At 43.4% G+C, this 20969-nt stretch overlaps 1 protein-coding gene and 1 long non-coding RNA gene across 4 annotated transcripts in view; one reads left to right on the top strand and one right to left on the bottom strand.

The window, feature by feature from the left end:
* Positions 1 to 6788, bottom strand: part of PRKD1 (protein kinase D1) — a 170244-nt gene extending 163456 nt beyond the window's left edge. For 2 of the 3 annotated variants that reach the window (XM_056547343.1, XM_056547344.1), the window contains exon 1: positions 4075 to 4382. The gene's annotated coding sequence lies outside the window, so the exon portion shown is untranslated. Of the gene's footprint in view, positions 1 to 4074; positions 4383 to 6660 lie in introns of those variants that run through there. The other variant, XM_056547347.1, reaches the window with a different exon arrangement.
* The window catches only part of LOC130295974 (uncharacterized), a 45903-nt gene continuing 29871 nt past the window's right edge, over positions 4938 to 20969 (top strand). The window contains exon 1 of the long non-coding RNA XR_008849080.1: positions 4938 to 5047. This is a non-coding gene — a long non-coding RNA (uncharacterized LOC130295974). The remainder of the gene's footprint in view (positions 5048 to 20969) is intronic.

Here is a 20969-nt window from a genome sequence, read left to right as displayed (position 1 = left end):
GCTGTTGCAAAACTACAACTCCCTGCATGCCCGGACAGCCAAAGCCTGTCTGGGCATGCTGGGAGTTGTAGTTTTGCAACAGCTGGAGGCACCCTGGTTGGGAAACACTGATATAATGCAGTATTTTATATCATGTGTACATACATAATACGGTCATGACAGTAAATAATTCCCCCTTTTTTATTCATTGTTTATTTTTATAAAGGAACGCTGCATCACTCCATAGTTTTATTCATGCTGCAGGTATTATTTATTTTTATATATTTTTTTAATTGTATATATTTATGTATTTTCATACTTAAAGGGATACTCCGCTGGAAAACATTATTTTTTTATTATTATTATTATTTTTTCATCAACTGGCGCGAGAAAGTTAAATTGGTTGGGAAACACTGCTCTATACAGTGATCCCTCAACTTACAATGGCCTCAACATACAATAGTTTCAACATACAATGGTCTTTTCTGGACCATTGTAAGTTGAAACCAGACTCAACATACAATGCTACAGACAGTCCAGATCTGTGAAACGTGTCAATGGCTGGAAGAACCGACCAATCAGAATGGGCATTCACTGGTAAAACCCCTGTATTACTGAAGTGTATGCACTGACTGGTGTCTGGTAGCGCCCCCTACAGTACAGGGAGGTATTGCATGTTCTGTACTCTTTACCTGTACCAGGGTTAGCTGCTCCTTTGGACACCGGGTGAGGGCGGCTCCTTGTTACTTTTTTGGGACACTTTGTGTACTGTACAGGACCCCGAAGAAGCTCCTGTCCTCTTCATAGACCAGTGTTTTAGCAAGCAGGGTGCCCCCAGCTGTTGAAAAACTACAACTCCCAGCATGCCCGGACAGCCTTTGGCCATGCCCGGACATAAGACAGTGATTTGCAGCTCCCAGCAGATCTTTCTTACTTTTATATGTAAGGATTTGCTTTATCTATATTAGTTATCTACTTATTTTTCTTTAATCCTCACTTTTTCCTATTTTTGGATGACATTTTGGTGGCTTCAGAACCAATTACCAGTTTGCCATAGAGTTATGGTCTCAACATACAATGGTTTCAACATACAATGGTCGTCCTGGAACCGATTAATATATATATTTTCTTCGAATATGCAAATATTCGCGAATATCGGCACTTCCAGAGGACACTGATCCCTCCCTTCTTTTAGGTGAATTTTGCACTATGTAAATTTCATTACGAATTTTTGCATGAAAAAAAAGAGAACGAACATAGGGGGACATTTATCAATGTTTGCTTATATATTCCTTTTTTTGTTATTTTTTTCTTACAATTTTTTTTGCTTATGTGCAACTTATTTATCAACTGCTTTAAGCTTGTGTATAAATTTCTTTCACTTAAGCACTTTTTCTTTTTTTGCTTTGGTAGTGGCTTTTTCTGCTCCATGTCTGAGTTGGAGTAAATTTAGTAGTTTTTTTTTCATGTAATGCGACTTTTTTGCGACTTTCGCACTTGATAAATCTCTGACCACTACAAGTCAAAAATCACTTTTTGCTTTGGTAAGAAAGATTTTTAATTTTTGCTTAGGACACTAAACAAGCAAAAAGTTGCAGAAAAAGAGAGTTGTCGCAAGTGCGACTTTTTTGCAACAATTTTAAGCAAAAAAAACCTACTAAATGCTTTGATAAATGTCCCCCATAGTGAATATGCGAATATAGGACGAATATTCGTACATATATTCGTGACATATCGCAAATTTGAATATTGCCTTTGCCGCTCATCACTAGTAGTTAGGTAGGGAATCCACCCCCTATTAGGTAGATTCCTCCAGTAGGTAGGGAATTTCCCTTATTATGTAGAAGCCCCTAGCAGGTAGTTAGGGAATCCCCTGTATTAGGTAGAAGCCCCTCACAAGATATATAAGCAAGTAGGGAATATCTCTATTTGATAAAAGCCCCAATAGGTAGGGAATGCCCCTTTCCCCCTATGCCCCCTAATTAAGATATACCCCCAGTAGTTAGGTAGGGAATCCACCCCTAATAGGTAGAAACCCCAGTAGGTAATTAGGGAATTCCCCCTATTAGGTAGAATCCTCCAGTAGGTAGGGAATCCCCCTTATTAGGTAGAAGCCCCCAGTAGGTAGTTAGGGAATCCCCCGTATTAGGTAGAAGCCCCCAGTAGGTAGCCCCAATAGGTAGGGAATGCCCCTTTCCCCCTATGCCCCCTAATTAAGATATACCCCCAGTAGTTAGGTAGGGAATCCACCCCTAATAGGTAGAAACCCCAGTAGGTAATTACGGAATCCCCCCTATTAGGTAGAATCCTCCAGTAGGTAGGGAATCTCCCTTATTAGGTAGAAGCCCCCAATAGGTAGGTAGGGAATCCCCTCTATTAGGTAGAATCCCACAGTACATAGGAAACCCTCCCTTTTATGTAGAAGCCACTCAGAATATAAGCAAGTAGGGAATCCCCCTTTTAGGTAAAAGCCCCCAGTAGGTAGGTAGGGAATCCCCCAATTAGGTACAAGCTCCCAGTAGGTAGGTAGTGAATCCCTCTATTAGGTAGAAGCCCCCAGTAGATAGGGGACCCTCCCCTTTTAGGTAAAAGCCTCGAGAAGTTAGGCAAGTAGGCAACCTCCTATCAGGTAGATGCCCCCATTAAGAAGTCCCCTCCAAGAGAAAATAATAAAAATCACACCCACCTTCCCTCCATTCCCTTGCTGAGGCCTCTGCATCCTCCGCCCTGTTAGTGGTGCAGGACCTTCTGCAAGCCACACAATATTAAGGATGGGTAAAGTACTTGTCTAGTATCGCCACCAATACCAGTACAGTGACCCCTCGACTTATGATGGCCTCGACATATGATCATTTCAACATATGATGGCCTCTCAGAGCCCATCGTATGTTGAAGGCAGCCTCGACATATGATGCTGCTGTGTGTCGGGGCCATCGTACAAACAGCTATCTGACAGCGCTGACAACTTCACCATCTGACAGTTGTTTAATGTGCCCCGTGTGCCCCGTTCTGCCTCCTGTTCCTCACATGCTGTCCTGCTAACTCACGCAGGCTTCCACTGTGAGCTCCGTGTAAGCCCCCCCAGTGCAGCCATAGCCAATAGCCTGCAGCATCTTGCTGCAGGCATCCAATGAGCTGCTGGCTGCCCTCCCCTTCCTTTCCTATAGAGCTGTAGTCGGCAGGATGGTAATGGAGGACATTCTGTCCCCCCTGAAGGTATTTAAAGAACTGTACAGTACTGTATGCGATGTCACACATCACATACAATACATATACTCACTATACACCCCATACATCAATGTTTCCCTATCAGTGTGCCTCCAGCTGTTGCAAAACTATAACTCCCAGCATGCCCAGACAGTCAATGGCTGTACATGCATGCTGGGAGTTGTAGTTGTGCAACAGCTGGAGGCACCCTGGTTTGTTAAACACTCCCCATAAACTCCACATACAATGGTCATCCCAGAACCAATTGGCAGTTTCCCATAGAGAGATGTATTCAACATACAATGGTTCCGAGGCCCCAGAACCAATTACCATTTTTACATAGACATATGTTCTCGACATATGATGGTTTCAACATATGATGGTTCTCCTGGAACCAATTAATATCATATGTTGAGGGACCACTGTATTAATATGGGGACATTTCAATTTAGGGTACGTTCCCACACGGCGTATTTTGCTGCGTATTTGGTGCTGCGTATTTTCCTACCCATTGACTTCAGCAGAGAAAATAAAATACGCAGCAGCAAATACGCAGCAAATACGCCGTGTGGGAATGTACCCTTAAAGTGCAGACCTACGTTGCAAAACAACAACTCCCAGTATGCCTGGACAGCCATTGGCTGTCCGGGCATGCTGGGAGTTGTAGTTTTGCAACAGCTGGAGCTCCACAGTTTGGAGATCGGGGTTATATTGTAATCGGTCAGAACGTCACCGATCAGCTAGTCATATGCCATCCCTGTAGATAAGGGAGAACTTTTAATCTCGGGATGACCCCCCCTTAAGGATACACTGCATACATTGTGTCAATAATCCAAAGCATTTACCAATGATGTTAAGTTGGGGAGAAAGTCGCTCTGGAGAACAAACCTGAATAGAATCAGCTCCTCATTATTTCTGTAAAAAGAGGCTGAAGGAACATCACTACTGTGGTGGGGGGACACTAAGGGGTGTCACTATTGTGGGAGACACAATAAGGGGGCATCACTGCTGTTGGAGAGCCCTAAGTGGGCATTGCTACTGTGGGGAGGCACAAAGGGGGAATCACTATTGTAGGGGGCAGTAATGGGACATCATTACTATTGGGGACACTAAGGGGGTCATCATTATTGTGGGTGGCACTAAGGAAGCATCATTACTGGTGGTTATATTTGGGGAGATTTATCAAAACCTGTGCAGAGGAAGAGTGGTGCAGTTGCCCATAGCAACCAATCAGATTGCTTCTTTCATTTTCCACAGGCCTCTTTAGAGGCCTGTGGAAAATGAAAGAAGCGATCTGATTGGTTGCTATGGGCAACTGCACCACTCTTCCTCTGCACAGGTTTTGATAAATCTCCCCCATTCAGTTTTTGTTCTCATTGACAAAAAGAGGCATAATTAATATGTGGGGGCCACAGAGAGGCATTATTAATGTGCAGGGGCATAAAGAGGGAATTTGTACGCACCTGCCCCCGATCCCCTAGACCAGTGGTCTTCAACCTGCGGACCTCCAGATGTTGCAAAACTACAACTCCCAGCATGCCCGGACAGCCGTTGGCTGTCCGGGCATGCTGGGAGTTGTAGTTTTGCAACATCTGGAAGTCCGCAGGTTGAAGACCCCTGCCCTAGACCCTTTCCTTTATAGAGGCCAAGAATAGGCAGTGCTGCACCACGGCAAGGGTAGAGGAGTATACATTGTTTTCTTGTTTTTACCCCTGCCTGAGAGCATTTAGGTGTAAAAATAATTGTCTGTCCACAGGTGACTGGTGTGGTCTGATAAAGTGTGATCACTATGCACTGAAATTATTCACACAACCATGCATGAGAGGCGGATCCAACAAGCGGAGGCAGGGGAACAGCAGTGGTAAGTATATGTAAAGAGGTTGTCCATTATTTCTCTTTATTGTTCAAAAGTGATCACAGTAAAGCTTTAAATATCTTTTATTTTTATTTTTTTTTAATCCATACTCACCTGCAGCGATCAACTGACATTACAGTCCTGCCAGTGCACCAGTCTCCACTCGTCACTACTTTCCGGTCACCTCTTGACACCAAGAAGTGTCTATTCAGCCAATAACTGGCAGAGCTATGTCACCATCGTAGTCACTGATTGGCTGAGCAGACAATTCCTTGTGTTCAAAAGGGAACCAGGTGACTGATCTCCGTCAGAATCACGGCGGCAGGGGATCACAGCAGGTGAGTATGAATTTTTTTTACATTTTTTTTTTCCAGCTTATCCACTGGACAACCCTTATCAAAGATTTCCCTTTATTTTTAGGGGACAGTAAAGGATTGTATATAGTTAGTACGTTTCCCAAAAGTAGTGTTTTCCAAACAGTGTGTCTCCAGCTGTTGCATAACTACAACTCCCAGCATGCCTGGACATCTTTTGTCCTGCCTAAATGTGACTGCTGCATTCTCCATTTCTTTTCCACCTTGGATAAATCAACCCCCCTCCCAGTGTAAACTCACTCATTTTGATTTTACTTTCGTTTCTTTGTGCCTGTGACTAATCTTACCTGGATGGGGAATCTGCCCTGACGTGTATTTGTTTTTCTCAGGTGAGGATTCTGCATTAAGCGTAGCTGTCGTTATAAAAAAAGAGCGCAATGGAAATGATATTGTGGTGACCTGGGGTGATGCAACGGTGTAGCAGGGTCTAGTGGTATTAACCCTGTGTGGCAAGGTGTTATTAACCCCTGATTTGTCGTGACGCCAGGATGTGGTTGTTTTCCAACCCAGAAACCTGACTAAACTGTATCAAAACGTGTGTACAAAGTTTTATCTGTATACGGTTGAAAACCGTATACGGTTTGAAAAGTGATGTCCGGTTGTATCCGTTTTTTTAAGAAAAAAAAACTGCATACGTTTTGAACTTTTCACTCCATTATGAATAAAGTTTCACTTGTTTGATTGAAATTCCAAGAAAAAAAAACTGTGCAAAGTCAAAAACCGTATGGTAAAAACTGGATGGAACTGTACACACATACAGTTCTGTACGGTTCCCATTGACTCCCATGTTAAAAAAAAAAAAACGTATACGGGTCTGTACGGTTTTTCACCTGGACCAAAAACCGTGGTAGGCCACGGTTTTCTGTCCAGAAAAAAAAAAGTAAAAAACGTGTGGTGTGAAAAATGGAGACAACCGTATACATTATGGTGCATACGGTTTTGAATGGAAAGTCTATGGCCACGGTTTTATGTACAGTTGCATACGTTTTGTTTTTTTTTGTATTTTTTAAACTGTATCCAAAAACTGTATAGAAAATCGTGGTGTGAACCCACCCTAACTGGAACTTTTACTTAAACTTCTTATAAAACAGTCTTTACAGTTATGCAGTTTCTTTAGAGGCAACCGGGATGCATGATACCTCACAGGCTTGCTGGGACTTGTAGTATTGAGATTTATGCAGGCCACTGTGTATGTTTGAGTTGAGTAGTAGTCACTAGAATTGTAGACAGAGCTTGATAACTCACGTTTTGAAGTGGCTGCAGGTTTCTTAGGCTTTGGCCTAGATGAGATGAATTTAGTAGTATATGCTGATTGTGCTTTGCTGAAATCCAGGAACTAAGAGAGTGAATTTACAGACTACAGCCCCTTATATACTAGGGGGGCTGGACTAATCCCATTGGTTGTCAAGCCTGGAGGTCCTGTTCCCAGGGAACTCTGGGTACATCACATGACAGTGGATCACATGACCCAGGAACGTCCTATACATTTTATACATTTGTACAAGCTTTATACATACTGAACAATATGTACAATACACTTACAATGAATTTATATGTAGCAAGAACTGATGAGTAAGGGGTGAAGCCCTGCAGGAGAGCCCTATGGACTGCAGGGACTCTTCCTGAGGGGACTTAAGACAAGAACAGGACAAGGTCTTGTACCGGGACACCACAATATCAGTAACAAGCATAACTCAGGAAATACTTTACTTAAATATGTAAGTAACCCCTCTTTTTACAGCTATTCACCCGCATTATAACTCAATATATTGGCAAAACATTAACCTTTCTAATAAACTTCATAAAAAAAGGTAGACAGGGCAGAGGAGCAGGTTAGGGGAGAGGGGGATTCTATAGCCACAAAACATATGGATATTTGGTGATGACTTGGAACAGACATGTAAGCGATGCTATATGCTTCCGCAGCATTATTTTTCTTCTGAAGTTGGAGTACCCTTTTAACTAAGCAGAGACCAGGAAAGAGACTACTATATCAATGATGCCAGGTAAGGGGCTTGTTAATAAACCGATATGAAGTAAATATTAGGCTGCTAAGCACTTTATATCTGTTACATTGTGGAAACAAGCTAACCACAGTTTTATTAGTCTCTGCGGGATCCATTATGGTCCTTTGTACTCTATGCATGTAATATGCCGGTCACATATGATAATGAAGCTGTATTCAACCACAGGAAGCGCTGGTAACAATTGATAAGCAATCATCTGCGCCTGCAATTTCTTAATAGTGTTAAATGGCCATTGGGATGTACTGTACGATATGACTCAGAGTAGCCCTGATAATCATCTATTCTAGCATTAAATATACAATTTACCTACAACTTTATTTATGTTTTCAACAGCAATGTGTGGTGGCCCAGTACAGGAGTTGCACCCCTGTACGCTAGCTGCCCTGTCCAGCAGCCTACATACAGTGACCCCTGCCCCCTCACCCCTGCACTTGTGTTCTACCTACTCCCTTAAATGCCTATGTTATACCATATAATGTACATAAAATGTGTTATAGCTTTAAGACCTGTTGTCATGTGATTGTAACCCAGTGAGGCATCAGTGACCATGTGACCTAAGAGTGACCTATTGGACCCCTCCTAATCTCCCCCATATAAGCCCTGGGTGGAGCCTCTGCTCTTTCTTTTATGCTCTTTCTGCTTAGCTGAGTTGCAGTAAATTCAAGTCCTGTCAGAGTGTGTCTTTCCTAAAGTCAATCAGGCAGCCACGGATTCTCAAGCCCATTGCCCCACAGGTAAAGTCAAAGCCTGGTAAACTACAGAAAGGGTGAAGTCAGTCATAGTCTGCCATAGTCAAGTCAGTTCAAGTCAATCTGTCTTCAGTCAGTGTGGCCTGCATCCAAATTGTCAAAGTCCACCATAAGTCCCAGCAGGCCCTAAGGTCTCTTTAGGTGGTGTAGAGGATAAACCATGCACTGGCGTCACGAACACAAGGGTTTCATGCCATCTGCCCCTAGGGTAATTCCATATGCCCTGGTTCTGAGGAATCAGCTCGACGGCTGCCCCGATGTGACCTGTTACCTCCGGATGTCGCCATGAGGCTGAGAGGGTCTAGAGCCGAGGTACTTTAGTGCCTCGGGGACTGGTGACCCCGAGGTGCCGAAACTCACTGGGTGTATTGGCTCACTGAGTTGAAGCACGGGCACCATGATCTCTTCACCTTTGTGGCACTCACCTCTTGATTCCCGGCCTTCTGGCTAGGATCAGAGACATTTTTATAGATCCGACCGGATGTCCGGGCAGCATATCTACGCACATTCACTTATTTATTTATTTTTTGTCTCACTGTATCACTTTTTCCGTTTTGTGTGTCCACTGGATTTGTCAGGATGCGGTAGCCCTTCTGGGTGTCCCTCCTGGCGGTCTAGGGGAGGTGTGTGTGGCCATCAGGTTTGGGTGATTAGAGAGCACGTTCCTCGGCTCTTAGAATCTCCAGCTGTTGCAAAACTACAACTGCCATTATGCCCAGCATGAAATTTTACTAGTTCTGATATTTCCAAATGTGGCGAAACCAACTTAGCTTATATTTTTTGGGTATTTTGATCTTAAAATATTTTTTAGGTTTTATAAAACATTATTATTATTTTTTATTTTAGTCCAGCTAGGGTACTCGAACATACAGTTACTGGTACGATACACTGTAGTACTTTTGTATTGCATTGTATTGTAATTTTACAGTTCTCCTATTATACTCTGGCCTTTACTAGGCACCCAGATGACCACCAGTCAGCACCCCACAATCTGAGCTTAATTGGCCTGGATCACAGCTAGGGATTACAGCAGGTGTAAGCTATACAGTTACGGCACAAGAAAAAAAAAGTAAACATACCCTTTAGCACTACACCTACACCTACATTTCTACATTGATTACTTATAAAATGTGACCTGATTGTTATAAGTGGCGATTATAGACAAACACAATCAACTAAACTAAGAACACACAAACAATTGTATTGCTCATGGACCAACGGCTTTCCAGGCATGCTGGGAGTTGTAGTTTTGCCACAGCTGGAGGCACACTGGTTGAGCAACATTGATAGCGTGTTATTTTTTATTGTTGACTATGGGATAATGGCATGATCTTTTACTAGTTCTGACATTTCTAAATGTGGCCATACCAGCTTAGCTTATATTTTTTTGGTATTTTGATCTTTATATATTGTTTAGATTTAAAAAAACATTATTATTATTATTTATTTTTTTTAGTCCAGCTAGGGGACATGAACATACAATTACTGGTACAATACACTGTAGTACTTTTGTATAGCATTGTATTGTAATTTTACAGTTGTCCTTTGGCACTCTGTCTCTGGCGTTTACTAGGCACCCGGGTGCAATGACCACCTATCGGCACCCCACAATCTGAGGTTAATTGGCCTAGATCAAGCTAGGCTTTGCACATACAGCACAAGAAAAAAGTAAATAAGCCCTTTAGCATGACCTACATTTCTGCATCGATTACTAATAAAATGTGCTCTGATTGGTAAGTCACAATTACAGACAAATACAATCTAACTAAAGGAAGAACACACAAACAATTGTAATGTTCATGTCCTTTATTGAATAGTATTGCCCCTAAGCTTTCTTGTAGCACATGCTTGGTAGAAATTTAAAAATCTGCAGCCATAGATACTTTATAAATGCCTGATCGCGGGGGGTGCGAACTCTGGGACCCACGTGATCTCCTGTCCGCGGCTCTCCCATGCAGGAGGCATGTCGACCGCAGCATGACGCCGTGGCCGATACGCCCCCTCGATGTATCTCTATGGGAGATGGCATCCCGCCTCTCCCATAGAGCTGTATGGAGAGGGCGTGCAATTGACCTGCGCAGAGCTGCAGCAAAGATGGGTCCCCGGATGGGAGATTGGGGGGGGGGGGGGGTCCGGGTCCCAGCGGTCAGACCCTGTGTATAGGGGATAAGTGTCTAGTGCTGCAGTACTCTTAAATAGGCGCTGTTACTGTTTTGCAAAGATACATATAAAAGGTTTTTGATTCTGAGAGTGTTCATTGGAAATCAGCCCAACTTTTCCATGTATGTGAGCAAAGATCTGCTGAAAAATACCACATACAAATTATACAATGGCCAGAAATAGTGCTTCTCCTCATGTACACACACAGGGTAGCTGTTACGCCGAGCGCTCCGGGTCCCCGCTCCTCCCCGGAGCGCTCGCAGCGTTCTCTCATTCGCAGCGCCCCGGTCAGACCTGCTGACCGGGTGCGCTGCGATATTACTCCCAGCCGGGATGCGATTCGCGATGCGGGACGCGCCCGCTCGCGATGCGCATCTCGGCTCCCGTACCTGACCCGTTCCCCGTTTGTGTTGTCCCGGCGCGCGCGGCCCCGCTCCTTAGGGCGCGCGCGCGCCGGGTCTCTGCCATTTAAAGGGCCGCTGCGCCACTGATTGGCGCAGCAGGCCTAATCAGTATTCTCACCTGTGCACTCCCTACTTATACCTCACTTCCCCTGCACTCCCTCGCCGGATCTTGTTGCCATTGTGCCAGTGAAAGCGTTCCCTTGTGTGTTCCTAGCCTGTGTTCCAGACCTCCTGCCGTTGACCCTGACTACGATCCTTGCTGCCTGCCCCGACCTTCTGCTACGTCCGACCTTGCTCTTGTCTTCTCCCTTGTACCGCGCCTATCTTCAGCAGTCAGAGAGGTTGAGCCGTTGCTGGTGGATACGACCTGGTTGCTACCGCCGCTGTAAGACCATCCCGCTTTGCGGCGGGCTCTGGTGAATACCAGTAGCAACTTAGAACCGGTCCACCAGCACGGTCCACGCCAATCCCTCTCTGGCACAGAGGATCCACCTCCAGCCAGCCGAGTCGTGACAGTAGCATAGCCTAAAAAAAAGTCACCTGAAATGACAGGCACGTTTTAAAAAGCGTTATCCGGGATAAAAAAACAGCTGATTTTTAAAAAATTATACTTTATATCTCTACTCATTGTGGGCTTAGGAGTCCAGTGGGTGGTTCTAATCATTGATTGACAGTTATTTCTATATACACATGCAGTCACTGACTCGGACCACCCACTAAATTCCTGAACCCAGAATGAGCAGAAACCAAAATCAATAAATTATTAGTTCTACTGCATCTTTTCCTACAAAACTATATATCAATATCTATAACATACCAATGGCTGTATGGGCATGCTGGAAGTTGTAGTTTTGCAACAGCTGATTTAGACCATGCTATGAACAGATCGGGTTTCAAAGGATAGGTGATAAGATGTCTGATCTCAAGGGGCCCGCCGCTGGGACTGGGGACGTCACGCCATGCCCCTTTGTGACACCACGCCCCCTCCATTGTCTATTTGAGGGGGCGTGGTGGCCGTCATGCCCCCTCCCATAGACATGAATGGAGGGGGCGTTGCGTGACGCCAAGAAGGGGCATGGTGTGACATCACATCTCTAGTCCCGAAAACACAGAGGTTTCTGAGACTGGAGCAGCAGCCTCACATAGAATGCGGGTGCTGCATGGAGATCGCGGGGGGCCCGCCACTTGGACCCCCGCGATCTCCATGCAGCACCCGCATCAGACATCTTATCCCATAGTCTTTGGATAGGGGATAAGATGTCCGGAATACCCCTTTATTCTTAAATGGGCACTGTCATTAAAATTATTATAATTTTTTTATATATATATAATAAAGCAGGTAAAGTAGATCAAATTTGTAATTTACTCCCTGTAAAAAAATGGCTTTTTATGTCACTATCATGGCCTTATAAATCTGGCCACTAGGGGTCTCTCTTCTGGTCCAAACCACATTCCGTCTGCTCAAAAGCACAGATTTCAGTCTTCTGGCAGAAGACCAAACTCAGGAAGTTCTGTCTGACCATAGGCAGGGAATAGCACTCGCCTTTCCTATTTCATACACAGGCAGAGAGCGAGTGCTATTCACTGCCTATGGCCAGACCGCACTTCCTGAGTTTGGTCTCCTGCCAGGAGACTAAAATCTGTGCTTTTGAGCAGACGGAATGCAGTCTGGACCGGAAGGGAGATCCCCTAGTGGCCAGACTTATAAGACCATGAAAATGACATAAGAATTTTTTTTTACAGTGAATAAATTACAAATATTATTTATTTTATCTGCTGTATCATATGCAAAAGATAATTTTAATGACAGTGCCTATTTAAGATTATGATCTGGATATATTGTTGGAAGAACACTTGTGACAATAGCCGATGTACAATAATTACAGTAGATAGATACTTATATAAATAGAAGTGGGACTAAGACCCGAGGCGATCTAAAACTTTTGACATGTCTGGGTAACATGTCAAAAGTTGTTCTAAAAGATGCTGGCGCTTTAAGAAGCCAGGAAACGTAACATGCTGAGGGTCCCGGAGCACTGCACTTCAGGAACACTGCTAAAGACCACTGCTAATGGATCCTGTGGCTGTCCAGACTATTTCAGTAAAAATGACAGATCCTCCAAATTTTTTGTAATGGTCTAAACAAGTTTACTACTTTTTAACATCTGTCTGACACTAATTCTAATGACTTGAAAGCACAAATCATTTACTCTGTTTCTCATTCTATAATCCAAATATTAAATATTTGCCAAAACATGGGAATTATTTACAAACAATTTCTATTTCTTATCTATTGCTGCCTAAAGGAGAACTCCAGCCAAAACTAACTTGTTCCCTATCCACAGGATAGGGGATAAGTAGCTCATCAGAATCCCCGCGATCTCCGGTACGGGACCCCCGGTTGTCAGTGAGGAGTGCGTGTTGTCTTCCTTCCGGTAGACGGCATACGCTCTATCCATTTCTATGGGAGCGCCGGTGTGCTCCCATTGAAATTAATGGAGCGTGTCCAGTCTGCAGCATGCGGTCATCACTGAGAGCTGGGTCCCGTTTCAGAGATCGAGGGGGTGGTCAGACCCCCATCGATCGCGTACTTATCACCTATCCTGTGGATAGGGGATAAATTAGTTTTGTATGGAGTTCTCCTTTAAAGGGGTATTCCAGGAAAAAAACTTTTTTATATATATCAACTGGCTCCAGAAAGTTAAACAGATTTTTAAATTAATATATAAAGAATATATAACCAATCCTTCTAGGATTTTACCCCTAAAGGGTACACAATGAATTCCAAATTAATATAGAGATGCTTCAATTGATATAAATTTTATTATACATATATAAAACAATTATATAAAATTACTCTAATCCTGGCACAGATATATTAACGGTGAATATACCACTAGGGCCCATTGGAATATTCACCGTTAATATATCTGTGCCAGGATTAGAGTAATTTTATATAATTGTTTTATATATGTATAATAAAATTTATATCAATTGAAGCATCTCTATATTAATTTGGAATTCATTGTGTACCCTTTAGGGGTAAAATCCTAGAAGGATTGGTTATATATTCTTTATATATTTTATTCCCGGCCGTTGGGGTTTCGGCATATAACCAACCATATCCTCGGATTTTTGATTTGTGAGCTGCACACATTTTCCTTTTTTTTACAAATCTGTAAATTACTTCTATTAAAACTCTTAATCCTTTCAGTACTTATGAGCTTCTGAAGTTAAGGTTGTTCTTTTCTGTCTAAATCCTCTCTGATGACACCTGTCTCAGGAAACGCCCAGTTTAGAAGAGGTTTGCTATGGGGATTTGCTTCTAAACTGGGCGTTTCCCGAGGCAGGTGTCATCAGAGAGGATTTAGACAGAAAAGAACAACCTTAACTTCAGAAGCTCATAAGTACTGAAAGGATTAAGATTTTTTTAATACAAGTAATTTACAAATCTGTTCGACTTTCTGGAGCCAGTTGATATATTAAAAAAGTTCAAATGAACAAGACGGCTCACCTCCACTGCAATCCCCACACTCAGCGCAGACTGGCCGGCAGTGCCTCTGGCCTAATACTAGGAGCAAAAGACTTGATGTCCAGCGAGGTAGGATGCAAAACAGGATTCCTTTATTGAGGACACATGGTCAGCACGTAAAACCAACACGTTTCGGGTCAGACAGCACCCTTAATCATGGCATCATGATTAAGGGTTAAGGGTCCTGTCTGACCCGAAACGCGTTGGTTTTACGTGCTGACCATGTGTCCTCAATAAAGAAATCCTGTTTTGCATCCTACCTCGCTGGACATCAAGTCTTTTGCTCCATATATTAAAAAAAAGTTTTTTTCCTGGAATACCCCTTTAATTATTATAAGTAAGAATATAATCTGGAATGGGCTCCTCAGATTCGCTGATCATACACTCATATAAACATAACCCATTCACGTCCCCCCATCATTCACATATTCTCTCCACGTCCATTCGCTCTCTCACCCTCACCTTCAGAGCCGGCTTCATCCTTCCTCCCATACCGGTCGGGCTGATTCTCAATACTAAGCTCCCTTTCTCCTGACTTTGTTTGGCGCCGATCCCTCCCTTTATTCACAGACCTGTAATTCTCAGACACTTGCGAGGGAGTTGATAGACATTGATTAGCGCAAGCGGTATTTAATTTTAAAAAAAAAGTCTTTGTTATTATGTTGCAAGACTATATTTAATAATCATTGCAAAAAGAATCGCTGGTTGAATCAAGGCTCGAAAATTGTTCCAACCTTCATACGTTAATAGTCCGGAATTGTTTGATCTTATTTTTTGTGGACCCTAAAGAGGACAGGAAATGGGTTGGATTTGCTGAATGGCACAAACCTTATTTCCACTTCTCTTCATAGGAGAAGAATTGGAAAGTAGTCCTTTGTGCCTGCGATCATGTGGGCTGAAATGCCATTGATGCGTGTATTTATAGGCCGTAGAAGGGTGATCATTTATTCCAGAACCTTTGGAACCATGTCAAATGGAAAGCGAATGCTGTTTATTTAACCTGCGTAGATTAATTGGGAATTCATGAATGAATTGAATTTGCATTTTCATTGTAGAACCTGTTCCTAGCCAAACTGTAACTTCCATTACTGAACATTAGGGTGCGCTCCAGAACTCAGAGCATACCCTATACCAGTGGTCTTCAACCAGCGGACCTCCAGATGTTGCAAAACTACAACTCCCAGCATGCCCGGACAGCCAACGGCTGTCCGGGCATGCTGGGAGTTGTAGTTTTGCAACATCTGGAGGTCCGCTGGTTGAAGACCACTGCCCTATGCAGTAGTCTCCAAACTGTTAGGCCATGTCCACACGGAGGAAATTCCACCAAAATTTACTGCCCATTGATTTTAATGGAATTGCGCAGTCACACTCATCCACTTCAGCCACAGAAATTCTGCTTTCCGCATCCGGTAAAAATATAAGCCCAGTGTAATATTTTTCAAAATTCTGCTGCGGAATCCTATTGAAGTCAATGGGGCTTGAATTTTGGCGGAATTCTGCATTCTCAGAACACAGAAATTCTACCGGAACTCCAAGGGAATTCCGTAATACCGTTTAGCAATCTTTGCAGAAATTCCACCATGTAAACATAGTCTTAGTCTGCAAAACTACAAATCCCAACATGCCTACAAATCCCAACATGCCCAGACAGCCAACGGGAGTTGTAGTTTTGCAACATCTTGAGGTGCATAGTTTAGAGACCACTGCTCTAAAAGCATACTCGTGAACACCTATAACAAATACCTTTTACGATGGGCAAACCTAAATATTTCTACAGCAGTATATTTATAGGGGGCGCAGAGGTTGATGTTACACTTGGACTTTAGCAGTCGCTCACATACCGCACACCAGTGTTTATTCTCTGTATCATGACTTCACCTTGTGCACTGCACATTGTGCCCCTGAAGGCAGGCATATTTCTGCAATTTGCTTTGATTTGCGATACCACAAAAAAAAACTCACAATTTGCACACAACTGTGTGGTTTCCAATATGGATCTATGTATGGGGAATATGGGGTAAAGGGAGCATGGAGACCTGGCTGAGAGAGGGTGGGCCTGAGTAATTGTCTATTTGTAGGAGGAAGGCATGAGCAGCAATTCATGTAAAGCAGGGGTCTCAAACTCCTTGCCCGCAGAACGAAATTTTGCAGCCCGGATCTGGGATTTGTATCGCCCGACACCGGGACATGCAGTATTGATTTCTTCAGGCATTTAGCCCTGGTGAAGGTCTATAATAAAACCCTCAACTGATCTGAATGACTTGGAAAATATATACAAATAAATGACATAAAAGAAGCCAAAGCTGGCACTCGAAACATATTTTATACTTACATGGGCAACAAAGTAATCACAATAGACCAGAAACCTGTGATCTTCTCACACCTAAGCAAAAGAAGAAAAGAGCGCGAAGCGGGGGTTGGCAAGTGCCCTTCATTCATCTCTATGAGAGAGCCGGAGTCACAGGAGGTCGCGGGGGGTCCCAGCGGTCAAACCCTCCAAACCACTCCATATACACATTGGAACCCTCCAAACTACTCCATATACACATTGGAACCCTCCAAACTACTCCATATACACACTGGAACCCTCCAAACCACTCCATATACGCATTGGAACCCTCCAAACTACTCCATATACACATTGGAACCCTCCAAACTACTCCATATACACATTGGAACCCTCCAAACCACTCCATATACACATTGGAACCCTCCAAACTACTCCATATACACATTGGAACCCTCCAAACTACTCCATATACACATTGGAACCCTCCAAACTACTCCATATACACATTGGAACCCTCCAAACTACTCCATATACACATTAGAACCCTCCAGACCACTCCATATACACATTGGAACCCTCCAAACTACTCCATATACACATTGGAACCCTCCAAACTACTCCATATACACATTGGAACCCTCCAAACCACTCCATATACACATCTGCATTTTAAAAGAACAAAGATCCATTAGGGACATTGATGATATGTCGTACCAATGTTCTACTTATATTTCTTAAATATGGGTTTCTTCTACTTGCAACATCTACCACGAGAGGCTGACAGATTTATCTCTTTGTGTTATGTTTTTCTTTATTATGTTTATAGTAGAAAACTCATTAAATAAACAGTTTACAAAAAAAACTACAAACAAACAAACATGTTCACATGACTGCTGATGGCAATTGCTATGGGTCATCAAGCATGCTGCCATATTTAGAATGAAGATGTGTATATGGAGTCATTCAGACACTATGACTAAGGTGTAAATTGGAGAAACGCGTAAGAAGACCCTTCCACTATGGTTTCATTGATGTATGTATACTGAACAATGAACCACCTGGTTAAGAAGAACTTATTGAGCCGAACTCATAATATATGTACACAATCATTTCCTTTCCTCAATATACAGGCACTTGTATCTCTGTTGGATAAAGGCCATAACAGAGCGTGTTGCATTTTCTCATTCTCCGCTCAGACCCTGTCTGCGGTAATATAATAGAGCCTTAAGTAAAAGTTCTTTGGATAATGGCAGTGCGGGGCTTTTGGGAGCAAACAGTAAAATGAAAATTGCTATCAGTGAAATGTGCGTTCATTGTGCTCATAAATCCTGCCATGTACTACCTTGTAATTTTCACCTGGGATAATGGTACCAGCAGCAAGTTTACTTCTGCAAATATTTGCCTGAATTTTTCTGCCACAACATTAGACCCCCCCGAGTAGCCAAGGCCACATTTATTTACAGCCTCGTTTTGTAAAACTTGCAGTACCAACTATTAACTCATTCACAGTGGCAAATCTTAGAGAAACCTGCCTCGCTGCTTCAAGAGTATATGTTTAACATATTCGCCAATGGACCTCTGCAGAGCATTTCCAATGAGATCATTACCTCGGTGGTGGAGCTAGGAATAACTCATTGTTCTGCCTATTTCTTCTATCCGCGGATAAGTTCTACGTGCATGAATGTTATATGAAAGCATTAGATTTCATTTTCTCTACCTTTTGTTAGGAAAAGTCATCAACTGCGCTTGTCAGATTTCCTGAGGGTGGGACAAAGAATACATATTCATTCTGTAATTCCAGGATATATGTATTATTTTGCTGTACTGTGAATTTGGCCTTTTGTACAGCAAAGCCAAGAGTCTGTTCGGTGGCAGATGGAGTGCCTTGGTACCATATTATGAAGGATATAGCCACAGCAGGGTTGGAAGAACATATCTCGAAATATCAGGGGGCGCCAACAAACCACTCTGCCTTGGCCAGGGTATTAAAGGAGTTATGTGGTGCAGGACAACATATCCCCTATCCAAAGGATAGGAGATTAGTGTCTGATCATGGGGGACCATCCCACCCTCCGTGATCTCCTGCATGGCACCCAGCTCTCTGCAGGGAAGGAGCTGTGTGGGCCACGGCAGGAAGCGGTGGCCGCCATACCCCTTCCATGTATCTCTATGGGAGAGGCGGAGATACAAGAACGCTGTATACAGCGTTCTTGTATCTCCGCCTCTCCCATAGAGATACATGAAGGGTGCGTGTTGTACCCAGATTCGTACTCCGCCCCTAGACATGTTAACCCCCTATCCAAAGGACAGGGGATAACATCTCTGATTGCGAGGAGTCCAGACCCCCCCCCCCCCCCCCCCCCCGCAATCTCTGTGCCGGTGCTGCGGCGTTACGGTCACAGAGGCCTGGGGCTTCCGTGATCATGATGGCTAGTACACAGCCATCATGCCTCCTCCCATAGACATGAATAGAGGGGGTGTGGCTGCTGTGTTCGCCAGTCATCTGGCACGGAGCGGAGTTTTCTCAGATTCACATTGATTCACATATACAATATGTCTACCTTATATTTACATAATAAGGTTGACAAGTTTTTACTTTTTGAAGACATCAGAGGGCTTCAAAGTTTAGCAGCAATTTTCCAGTTTTTCATGAAAATTTCAATTTCAGTGACCAGTTCAGTATTAATGTGAATTTGAGGGTCTTTATGTTAGAAATCCCCCATAATTGACCCCATTATGAAAACTGCACCCTCAAAGTATTTAAAATGACATTCAGAAAGTGTGTTTGCCTTTTAGGTGTTTTACAGGAATAGCAGCAAAATGGAGGAGAAAATTCTAAATCTTCATTTATTACACTAACATGTTCTTGTAGCCCCATTTGTTTAATTTTTACAAGGGGTAAAAGGAGAAAAAGCACCCCCAAAATTTGTTATCCAATTTATCCCAAGTAAGGAAAAACCTCATCTGTATGTAAACTGCTCTTTGGTTGCATTAGAGGACTCAGAAGGGAAGGAGCGACATTGGGCTTTTGGAAAGCGAATTTTGCTGAAATGGTTTTTGGGGGGCATGTCACATTTAGGAGTTCCTAATGGTGCCAGAACAGAAAAAAAAATAAAACACATGGCACTCACAGGTGTTTGACGACTTTTCATTAAAGTTGGAAATAAAAATGAAAAATTTTATTTTTCATTTTTACAGACCCCTGTTCCAAACATCTGTTAGACACCTGTGGGGTGTAAATGCTCACTGCACCCCTTGTTACATTCCTTGAGGGGTGTAGCTTCCAAAAAAGGGTCACACATGGGTGTTTTTTTAGCATTTATGTCAGAAATGCTGCAACTATCAGCCACCCCTGTGCAAATCAACAATTTAGGCCTCAAATGTACATGGAGCGCTCTCACTCCTGAGCCATGCTGTCCGCCCGCAGAGCACTTTTTTACACCTACATATTGGATATTTCTTTACTCGGGAGAAATCGCGTTACAAATTTTGGGGGTCTTTTTCTCCTTTTACCTCTTGTGAAAATGAAATGTAAGGACCAATACCAGCATGTTAGTGTAAAAGTTTTTATTTTTTTATACTAAAATGCTGGTGTAGCCCCCAACTTTTCCTTTTTATAAAAAGCCCCCCAAAATGTATAACATAATTTCTCCCAAATATGGTTATAACTACAACTTTCAGCATGCACGAACAGCCAAAGGTCATGCTAGGAGTTGTAGTGGTGTGCCTCCAGCTGTTGCATAACTACAACTCCCAGCTCCTTGTTGCATAACTACAACTCCCAGCTCCTTGGCTGTGCATGATGGGAGTGGTACTAATGAAACAGCAGGAGGCACATAGGCCTCACCTTCAGCTGTATCTCCCCCCCACCTCCGCTGCCCGCCAAGGGACCGCTGCCACCCACCGGACCTGGTAAAGGACCCTTGCGGCGGGACACCCCCATTCACCGGCCAGCAGGAGTCATGATTGGTCAATCGTCCTGACCGACCAATCATGGCGATCGTGAGGTGGCACCCACGCCACTTCACTACTACTGGGCAAGGGTGATTGGTGCTGTCTTGGACAGCACCAATCACCTTTTTTTTTCCAGGTTACCAGAGCTGCGACTTTCTGGTCAGAATTTAACCATCCAGGCATTGTCACAGGATGTCTGCTAAATGATTTCAGCAGGCATCCCGTTCCGTTCACTGCCCGGTTACTGGTGGTGAACAAAAATGCAGTGGGCGTACATGTACGCCCTTGGTCCTTAACTACCAAGACATGAGGGCGCACCTATACGCCCTTCATCCTTAAGTGGTTGAAGCAATATGTCCCCTATTATTCTCCTCTTTCTCTATGCAGTATTATAGGACCTTTCAGGATCTGATGATGTCATCACAGGTCCTAAAGCAT

The sequence above is a fragment of the Hyla sarda genome, chromosome 11, assembly GCF_029499605.1.
Source record: "Hyla sarda isolate aHylSar1 chromosome 11, aHylSar1.hap1, whole genome shotgun sequence".
Lineage (NCBI taxonomy): Eukaryota > Metazoa > Chordata > Amphibia > Anura > Hylidae > Hyla > Hyla sarda.
This window is presented reverse-complemented; position numbering and strand designations above follow the sequence as displayed.